Consider the following 10,634-nt stretch of genomic DNA (forward strand, 5'->3'; position numbering starts at 1 on the left):
GGCGCCGGCCGCGCGGGGCCGCCCCGGCTCTCCCGCCCTTCGCGCTGTCCCGCCGCGCGCCGCCGCCCCCAGGTTGCGGACCGTCGGGCCGCTGCTCCCGCGCAGAGCGGGTCCCCGGGTCAGGCGGACGACGTGCAGGTGCGCTTTCCCGGCCACGCCCCCGCGCCGGCCACGCCCCCGCGTGCTGTTACGTAGTTACGTAGCTTCCGTGGTTCTTACGTTCCCCGGCGCCGCCTCCTCGGGGCGCGGCCTCGGCGCCCGGGTTCGGCCGCTGCTGCGTCCTCGGCACCCGGAGCAGCCGAGCGGCCCGCGGAGCGCGGTGCGCCCGGCTCTGCTGGAACTCGGGGTCTCCCGGTCGTCCCTTGATGTCAAAGGGTTATTTGCGACAGCTTAGCCGCGGGTCAGACAAAGCCGGTTTACAGCCTCGGGTGTAGACGGGCCCGGGGGGCGGGGCGCCTGCCGTGCCCAGGGCGTGACCCCGGGATCCAGCCCGCGCCGGGCCCCCGCGGGGCCTGCCCCTCCCTCGGCCCGGGTGTCAGGAACAACTAAATACAGTGTGTTTCGTTAAGGGCTCCCGGGAGCGGGCACCCGGTGTCCGGACACGGCCCACGCGGAGTCGCCTTGTGTCGGGCCGGCGGAAGGCCTGGGAAGGGCCCCGAGGGGCCGGGATGCTCCGGGGCGTCGGCCGCACCCGCAGGTGAGCGACGGACCTCGACGGCCTCACCTGCTGCGGGTCCGCTCGGGACGGCCCGTCCGCGTCCCCGTCCCGGTCCCCGTCCGCGTCCCTGTCCCCGTCCGCGTCCCCGTCCCGCCCCCCGTCTGCCGCTGCCCGCGGTGCGCGCACACCCTCCCCAAGGTAAATCTGGGACAGCTTAGCGCTGGCATCCAAGGCCCTAAATACTCGTTTAGCGGTGTTGAGCGTCACAGTGACGTAGTAGTGATCTGACGTCACCGTGCCCGAGGCGCGGGAGGGAGCGGCCCGGCGGGCGTCGAGGTCCTTGCAGCGCTGAGCCGCTGCAGGAGCCCGACTAGGGGCCAACCGGCCTTCGGAACGGGAAGCACTCACGATTGATTGATTGATTGATTGATCGATCGATTTAATTTGATTTATTTATTCATGAGAGAGACAGAAAGAGAAGCAAAGACCCAGGCAGAGGGAGAAGCAGGCTCCATGCAGGGAGCCCGACGCGGGACTCGATCCTGGGACCCCGGCGTCACGCCCTGGGCCGAAGGCAGACGCTGAGCCCCCCCAGGGATCCCCAGCACCCACGTGTTAAGGATGCACCTCAGCTTGGGCCGACCACGCTCAAGACTCCGGTGTTGACCTGCCCCCGCGTGTTCTCAGTCCCTGGGTGAGCGCCGCTCATTAGCAGAAACCCCAGGAGTCGCTGGGAGCCAGACTTAAAGAAGGATGCTCAGACTGTTCACGCACCTTCACCTAATGAAGTCATTGAAGAATTAAAAACATGCGTCAGCGGCAGATCCAGAAGCCCTGGCGTGTAAAGAAATGCAGCTTTCTGGGGGGCAGCCCAGGTAACTCAGCGGTTTGGCACCTGCCTTCGGCCCAGGGCGTGACCCCGGGTCCCAGGATCGAGTCAGGCATCGGGCTCCCTGCATGGAGCCTGCTTCTCCCTCTGCCTGCGTCTCTGACTTGCGCCCCCTCTCTGTCATGGATAAATAAATAAAATCTTTAAAAAAAAAAAAAAAAAAAGAAAGAAAGAAATGCAACTTTTACATTTTTCTGTGGGATCACCCCTTTAGAGCTCCTGTCACAGGGACGGTGCTAACCCCCAGGAAGGCCACGAGGGAAGGTGACCCTAGTCACCAGTCTAGAAACACTGGAGATGGTCCGTGCATCTAGCGTCTTGGTGAGACCTTTGCATGGTCTTCAAAGGGACCCGAGTTTGGTTTGTTTTCTTAAGAATATAATCTGCCCCTGTGGCTACAGTAGCTAATAAATCAAGTGCTTTACGAATTCTCTCTCTCTCTCTCTCTCTCTCGTTCTCTCTTTTTCTCTGTTTCAGTTTAGATAATTCTGTCTCTCTGATGAGTGGTATATTGTTTTTTATGAATCTCCAAAGCAGTTTATTTGGGTTATTTTTTTAATAGTTTTCTTCTTTTGGAATGATTTTAGATTTACAAAAAAAGTTAACATAAAAAAAAAGTACAGAGGGCAGCCCCAGTGGCACAGCGGTTTAGCGCCGCCTTCAGTCCAGGGCGTGATCCTGGAGACCCAGGATCGAGTCCCATGTCAGGCTCCCTGCATGGAGCCTGCTTCTCCCTCTGCCTGTGTCTCTGCCTCTCTCTCTCTCTCTCTCTGTGTCTCTGAATAAATAATCTTTAAAAAAAAAAAATAGTACAGAGAATTCTCACTTACCCTTTACCCCGTTTCTCCCATTGTTAAGTAAGATCTTAGAGTTCCACGAGACTTTGTTAAAGCTAAGAAACCAACACTGGCTTATTGTCATTCAGTAAACTCCAGACTTTATTTGGATCTTACCAATGTGTACATCAGTGTCCTCTTTCTTCCCCCTCCAGATCCAACCTAGTTGTGTCAGAGTTCCCCGAGACTAGCCCCTCATTTATTGATTCGCCAGGACATGACGTGACAGATGCGTAACCAACTAAGCCACCCAGGAGCCCCGGAGAGACTTAAGTGAGGTCAGGCATGTGGTTCTCTGCACTGTCGAGCTACACCGAAGCTCCCTGTAGCCCTGTGGTCAGGTCTCCGCCGTCCTTGAGCTTGTACCTCCGGCTCGGCCGGCCCAGCCCCAGCACACCTGCTTACAGGCTTGCCTGTCCCCCTCTAGGTGAGCCAGGAAGCCTGCAAGGGGTTGGGTGGTCCCCTTCCCCCTCCATAGAACCCCCAGTTCGTAAGCTCTCCTCCGGTCAGTTTCTCTTGGGGTCAGGCTTATCTCAGAACAGCTCCGTTTCCCCTCCCCCAGCCAGAAGCACCAAGAGATTTTCTGAGATCTCCACTGTGAGAACACCGCAGCCCTCCCGGAGGTAACACTCAAAAAGGATGTTGTCCCGTTGCCAGGTTCCCTCCTAAATTTTTAACCCTCAGCTTTGTTCACACTGAGCTTGTAGCAGTTGCCAGTTGCGGATTAGCTTTTCCTACTCCAGCAAGTTGTGATCCTTTATAACTGCCCGTCTGTCTCCAATTTGGGGGCCCGCCGTTTGCCCTGAGACCTCAGTTCTCCGATGGATCTAAGAATTGCTGATTTACAGTTCAGCTTTTTCCCCCTTGTCATGTGGATGAGAGAGACAATTTCTTTTTTAAGTTTTTTTAGATTTTAATTCCAGCGTAGTTAACATACAGTGTTTCAGGGACACCCGGGTCGCTCGGTGGTTGAGCATCCGCCTTCGGCTCAGAGTGTGACCCCGGGATCCAGGATCGAGTCCTGCATCAGGCTTCCTGCATGGAGCCTGCTTCTCCCTCTGCCTGTGTCTATGCCTCTGTCTGTGTCTCTCATGAATAAGTAAATATTTAAAAGAAAAACATACAGTGTCATACTAGTTTCAGATGGACAACAGTAATTCAACAGTTCCATGTATTAATGCTAATCAAGATTATCGTACTTTTTAATTTAAATTCAATTAACATATAACGTATTATTAGTTTCGGGGTAGAGGTCAGTGATTCATGAGCCTTACATAACACCCAGCGCTCATTACATCACATCCCCCCCTTAATGCCCGTCACCCAGTGACCCTGTCTGCCCACCTCCTCCCCTCCAGCAACCCTCAGTTTCTTTTCTATGATTGAGAGTCTCTTATGATTTGTCTCCTCTGATTTCATCTTGTTTTATTTTTCTCTCTTCCTCTATGATCCTGTTTTGTTCCTTAAATTTTACATTTGAGACCATATGATAATTTTCTTTCTCTGATTGACTTATTTCGCTTAACATAATATCCCCTAGTTCCATCCTCATTGCAAATACCAAGATTTCATTTTTTTAATGGCTAAATAGTCCACTGCATATACGTACCACGTCTTTATCCATTCATCTGTCGATGGACATCTGGGCTTCTCCGTAGTTTGGCTGCTGTGGACGTTGCTGCTGTGAACACTGGGGTGCAGGTGCCCCTTCGGATCACTATGTTTGTATCCTCTGGATAAATCCTCAGTAGTGCAGTGGCTGGGTCGTAGGGCAGCTCTATTGTTAACTTTACGAGGAACCTCCACCAGTTTGCGTTCTCGCCAAGAGTGTAAGAGGGCTCCTTTCTCCACATCTTACCAACATCTGTCATTTCCTGACTTGTTGGTTTTAGCCATCTGACAGGTGTGAGGTGGTGTCTCATTGTGGTTTTGATTTGTATTTCCCTGAATCCGAGTGATATTGAGCATTTTTTCATGTATCTGTTGGCCATTTGTAGGTCTTCTTTGGAGAAATATCTGTTCATGTCTTCTGCCCGTTTCTTGCCTGGATTATTTGTTCTTTGGGTGTAGAGTTTGATAAGTTGTTTATAGATTTTGGATACAGGCCTTTAACTGATTTGTCATTTCCAAACATCTCCCATTCTGTAGGTTGCCTCTTAGTTTTGTTGACCGTTTCCTTTGCTGTGCAGAAGCTTTTTATTCTGATGTAGTCCCGATAGCTTATTTTTGCTTTTGTTTTCCTTGCCTCGGCAGACAGATCTAGGAAAATGTAGCTATAGCCACTGTCGGAGAAATGACTGCTATGTTCTCTTCTAGGATTTTTATGATTTCAGGTCTCACATTTAGGTCTTTCGTCTATTTTGACTTTATTTTTGTGTATGGTGTAAGAAAGTGGTCCAGTTTCATTCTTCTGCATATAACTGCCCAGTTTTCCCAATATCATGTGTTAAAGAGACTCTCTTTTTCCCATTGCATGTTCTCTCCTCCTTTGCTGAAGATTGATCATACAACTGTAGGTTTATTTGTGGGTTTTCTGTTCTATTCTGTTGATTATATGTCTGTCTTTGGCCAGACCATACTGTTTTGATTACTACAGCTCTGTAATATGACTTGAAGTCTGGAATTGTGATACCTCCAATTTTGTTTTCCTTTTTCTTTTTTTTTTTTTTTAATTTTTTTAATTTATTTATGATAGTCACACAGAGAGAGAGACAGAGGCAGAGACACAAGCAGAGGGAGAAGCAGGCTCCATGCACCGGGAGCCCGACGTGGGATTCGATCCCGGGTCTCCAGGATCGCGCCCTGGCCAAAGGCAGGCGCCAAACCGCTGCGCCACCCAGGGATCCCTGTTTTCCTTGGCTATTCAGGGTATTTTGTGGTTCTATACAAATTTTAGGATTGTTTGTTCCAGTTCTGTAAGAAATGCTATTGGTGTTTTGATAGGAATTGCATTGAAGTGTAGATCGCTTTGGGTAGTACAGACATCTTAATAACGTTTGTTCTTCCAATCCATAAGCGTGGAATGTCTTTCCATTTCTTTGTGTCATCTTCAGTTTCTTTCATCATTGCTTTGTAGCTTTCACAATACACGTCATTCACTTCTTTGGTAAAGTTTTTCCTAGGCATTTTATTATTTTTGATGAAATTATAAACGGGATTGTTTTCTTAATTTCACTTTCTGCCGTTTCATTATTAGTGTATAGAAATGCAACAGATTTCTGAACAATGATTTTTGTGTCCTGCAACTTTACTGGATTCATTTATTAGTTCTAGTTTTTTGGTGGAGTCTTTAGGGTTTTCTATACGTAGTATCGTGTCATCTACAAATAGTGAAAGTTTTACTTCTTCCTTACCAATTTGAATACCGTTTTGTTTTCTTTCGTTTTGTTTTGTCTGACTGCTGAGGCTAGGACTTCCAGTGCTGTGTTGAATAAAAATGAATAAAAGTGGTGAGAGTGAACATCCTTGTCCTGTTCCTGACCTTAGGAGAAAGCTCTCAGTTTTTCCCCATTGAGTATGATGTTCACTGTGGGTTTTTCATATGTAACCTTTATTATGTTGAAGTATGCCTCTAAATCTGCTTTCTTGAGGGTTTTGCTTGTTTCGTTTTAAGTAAGCTCTACTTCCCAATGTGGGGCTTGAATTCATGAGGCCAGGATCAAGAGTCACAAACTCTAAACCAGCCAGGCGCCCCCTGTTGAGGGTTTTTATAAATCACGAATTGATGTACTTTGTCCAGTGCTTTTTCTGCCTCTATTTAAGAAGATCAATATCATTTTTCTTTCTCTTATTGATGAGATGTATATTACACTGATTGATTTGAGAATATTGAACCAAACTTGCGTCCTATGTATAAATTCCACTTGATTGTGGTAAATGATTTTTTAATGTATTGTTGGATTCAGTTTGCTAGTAGTTTGTTGAGGATTTTTGCATCTATGTTCATCAGAGTTATTGGCCTGTAGTTCTCTCTCTCTCTCTCTCCCTTTTTTTTTTTTTTTTTTTTTTTCCGGTGTCTTTATCTGGCTTTGGTATCAGGGCAGTGCTGGCCTCATAGTATGAATTTGGAAGCTTTCCTTCCTCTTCTATTTCTTTTGGAATGGTTTGAAAACAATAGGTTTCTTCTTTCTTATTCAAATATTTGATAGATTTCGCCCATGAAGCTGTCTGGTCCTGGACTTCTGTTTGTTGGGAGTTTTTTTTTATTACAGATTCAATTTCATTGTTGGTAGTCAGTCTGTTCAAATTTTCTACTTTTTCTGATTCAGTTTTGGGATATTATACATATCTAGGAATGTATCCATTTATTCTAGGTTGTCCAATTCATTGGCATGTAATTTTTCATGATAGTCTCTTATAATCCTTTGTATTTCTGTGGTGTCAGTTGTTATTTACCCTCTTTCATTTCCGATTTTAAGTCTTCTCTCTCTCTCTTTTCTTGGTGAGTCTGGCTAGAAGTTTATCAATTTTGTTGATCTTTTCAAAGAACCAGCTTCTAGTTTCACTGATCTGTTTTTTTTTTTAATTTCTATTTCATTTATTTCTTTTCTAATCTTTATTGTTTCCTTCCTTCTGCTGCTTTTGTGTTTTGTTTATTGTTCTTTTTCTAGATCCTTTAGGTATAAGGTTAAGTTGTTTATTTGAGACTGTTTTTTGCTTCTTGAGGTAGGCCTGTATTGCTATAAAATTCCCTCTTAAATCTGCTTTTGCTGCATCCCCAAATTTTGGATCATTGTATTTTCATTTTCATGTGTTTCCATGTAATTTTTTATTTCTTGATTGACCCATTCATTGTTTGGTAGCATCTTATTTAACCTCCATATATTTGTGCTCTTTCCAGTTTTTTCCTTGTGGTTGATTTCTAGTTTTATAGTGTCGTGGATGGAAAATATGCCTGGTATGACTTAACTCTTTGAATTTGTTGAGACTTTTGTTTTGTGGCCTAATAGGTGATCTATTCTGGAGAATGTTCCATGTCCACTTGAAACTAATGAGTATTCTGCTGTTTTAGAATGGGAATGTTCTGAATATATCTGTTAAATCCATTTGGTCTAGTGTATCATTCAAAGCCATTGGTACCTTGTTGATTTTCTGTTTGGATGACCTGCCCATTAGTGTAAGTGGGGTGTTAAAGTCACCTGCTATTACTGCGTTACTATTAATTAGTTCCTTTATGTTTGTTATTAACAGTTGGGTTATTGGGTGCTCCCATGCTGGGTCCATAAATGTTTCTGGTTGTTATATCTTCTTGTTGGATTGTCCCCTTTATTACTATATGGTGTCTTTCTTTGTCTCTTGTTACAGTCTTCATCTTAAACTATATTTTGTTCTGAGACTTAACTATAGAGAGTAAACAGAGGGCTGCTGGAGGGGAGGTGGACAGGGGATGGGCTAAGTGGGTGATGGGAATTAAGGAGGGCACTTGTGATGAGCACTGGGTGTTATATGTAAGTGACGAATCACTAAGTTCTACTCCTGAAACCAGTGTTGCACTATATGCTAACTAGAATTTAAATAAAATCTTGAAACAATAAAGAAATAGAGTGTATTTTGTGTGATATATGTATTGCTGCCTTGGCTTTCTCTTGACATCCATTTGCATCATAAATGTTTCTCTGTCCCTCACTTTCAATTTGCAGGTATTTTTAGGTCTGGAAGGAGTCTCTTCCAGGCAACATATAGATGGGTCTTGTATTTTTATCCACTCTGGGAAGTAACAGCTCCTAAGCTCCTTAGATGCTGCACTAAAAACTGCAAGTTGACTGTCTTTTCTCCCTCTGCTCAAGCATTGGTACCATAGTGTTTTGGGCCAATGTACTGGAAACTTTAAAGTAAGTTGTAACTGCACTATTATTCCAATTTTTTTAACCTAATTTTTTCACTTATTTTTTCAAAACGTTTTTGCTGTTCCCTTCGCCCTTTCTCTCTGCCATTGTTTCCATTATATCCCAGGCTATTGTTTCCTCCATGTCTTCCAATTCTTCCTGTTGAAGAAAGGCACCAAATGTAGGGAGTGCATAGAGGCTGGGATTTACTTCCTGCTTTGTTAATTGAGTCACAATCACATAAGGCTTCATCTCTCCCAAAAAGGGTCTTTTTTTCTTCTAAAGACATTATATGGGCTAGCGTAGCCCTGCAGCATAAACCAACTTAATTATTCTGAACAGCATTTTTATGGTTTTCTTCTCTTACTCAAGAACCTACTGGATTTTTCCTGCCATAGAAAGTTCAATCTAAAATGTCTTTGTCTCTGATAAAGAACTCATTTTTGCTTACCCAGTAACCCTGTTTTCCATGGCATAATGCATCAGTTTTTGAAGCCAGATGAAACTTCAAATCACAGCCCTGCCACTTACTATGTGATTTTGGGAAAATACTTAAGTTCTAGGAACCTTTGGTTTTCTTATCTGTAAGTATACACTTCACAAGTTTGCTATGAAGATAAAATGGAATCATGAGAGCTTCTTATATAAAAAGTGCCCAATAGCACTTATTGCAGTACTTACAAAAGAACTTTCTGCAATGATGGATGTGTCCTATATTTGCGCTCCTCAATATAGTAACCATTAGCCACCTGTGGCTATTGATCCCTTGAAATGTAGCTAGTGCTTTTAAAGAACTGAATTTTAAATTTTATTTCAGTTAAATAGCCACGTGTGGCATGTGGCTGGTATATTCAACAGAGCAGCACTAGGCAATACCATGAAAATCAGTCGGAGAAATAGAAGTGCTTTTTGTTAGTATTACTAACAAAAAGCACTTGTGCTTCATTATATTTCACTTTCCAAAAATACATGCTTCTTTCGCCCAACTTCATCTTTTGCCTCTTTTCATTTCACATCTGGAAACTTAAGATCTGATTCAACATCTGTCTTCTGCAGAAGTATTCCTCCGTTGGTCCCAATCCACACATCTTCCGCTTCCCATCTTCCACTTCCACTTTTATTGAACAGAGGGCCAACGTTGCACTATTTTGCACAAAATGTTCTTTTAACCTATTGTGTGTGATAGTTGTTAACTCTCCAAGGGCTCAATATAAGGATCTGTGTGGTTTTTAAATCCTGTGCCCCTCCCAACAAATTAACCCATTACTTAGAATACTATAATCACTGCATTATGAACTAATATTTGTGCCCCTCTCCCCAAACTTAGAGTTTGAAATCTAACCCTTAATAGGATGATAGTTGGAGGTGGGGCCTTTGAGAAGTAAATAAGTCATGAGGGTAGAGTCCTTATGAATAAGATTAGTGCCCTTAGAAGAAGAGGTGAGAGAGCTAGCTCACTCTTTTTATCATCTGAGGATACCACAAGAACTTGGCAGTCTGTAACCCAGAAGAGGATCCTCACCAGAACCTGACCATGCCCATACCTTGATCCCAGACTTCCAGCCTCCAGAACTGTGAGAAATAAATTTCTGTTGCTTATAAACACCTAATCTATGATATTTTGTTACAGCAGCCCAAGCTAAGATGCACTTGAATAGCCCTATGTTTGATTGATGACTTCTTTTACCTCTCTAATTTTCCTTCCTCTCGCTTTCCAGTCCTAACCACTGTTCTCCTGAAGCTGGCTGAAAAGAACAAAGAAGTGCCCAAATAGCCAATAAAATTCTTACTCTTTTCTTTGTGTTACTTTATTTTCCCCGCTCCTTCACAATGGATAAAAGTACCTTTCAGGTATATTATATTTCTCACAGTTTATATATAGTAAACATTAGGTGCCTACCATTTGCAAAATATGAGGGGTGGGATAAGGGTTGATGACAGGGAGGCATGAAAATGATAATAGTAACTGCCCTCGAATGAGTTATATTCAGATGGGAGGGCTCATCTATGAAAATGATTGATTAATGGTAGAGAATACATAGGCAAAAGACAGAAATACCAAGTGTTGGCTAAATAGAACAATAGTACTTATGTATGCATTAAAATATTTTAATTGCCTAATTGAGGGTAGTTAGCCCAACAAATTTGGTGTTGGTAATGATTATGATTGTAATTAAAAAGATGTGTCTCAAATGAAACTCACAAATCGAATAGATTGGATCCTTAGCAAATTAAAAAGAGAAACTGTATGGACAGTGTAGAAATAAAGATCACCTTGGAAATCAGCTTATGAAAAAGTAAAGGATAAATGGAAATGACAATAATATTGAAAGGTCATGTTAAAAGGGTCAGAGAAGAGAAAAAAGACGCACAAATTCAGGAAATCGTATGAGTGCACATGTGTGTGTGTTTTAAAGAAAGATACT

General features: G+C 43.8%; 1 protein-coding gene and 1 long non-coding RNA gene across 3 annotated transcripts in view; one reads left to right on the plus strand and one right to left on the minus strand.

Annotated features, from left to right (window-relative positions):
• Positions 1-204, minus strand: part of STAM2 (signal transducing adaptor molecule 2) — a 44,942-nt gene extending 44,738 nt beyond the window's left edge. For both annotated transcript variants that reach the window (XM_072789220.1, XM_072789219.1), the window contains exon 1: positions 82-204. The gene's annotated coding sequence lies outside the window, so the exon portion shown is untranslated. The remainder of the gene's footprint in view (positions 1-81) is intronic.
• Positions 128-7,922, plus strand: LOC140612001 (uncharacterized). Its single transcript, XR_012013347.1, has 2 exons — positions 128-400; positions 570-7,922. It is a non-coding gene; the product is annotated as an uncharacterized lncRNA (long non-coding RNA).
• Positions 7,923-10,634: the final 2,712 nt, after the last annotated feature.

The sequence above is a fragment of the Canis lupus genome, chromosome 20 (assembly GCF_048164855.1).
Source record: "Canis lupus baileyi chromosome 20, mCanLup2.hap1, whole genome shotgun sequence".
Taxonomy (NCBI): domain Eukaryota; kingdom Metazoa; phylum Chordata; class Mammalia; order Carnivora; family Canidae; genus Canis; species Canis lupus.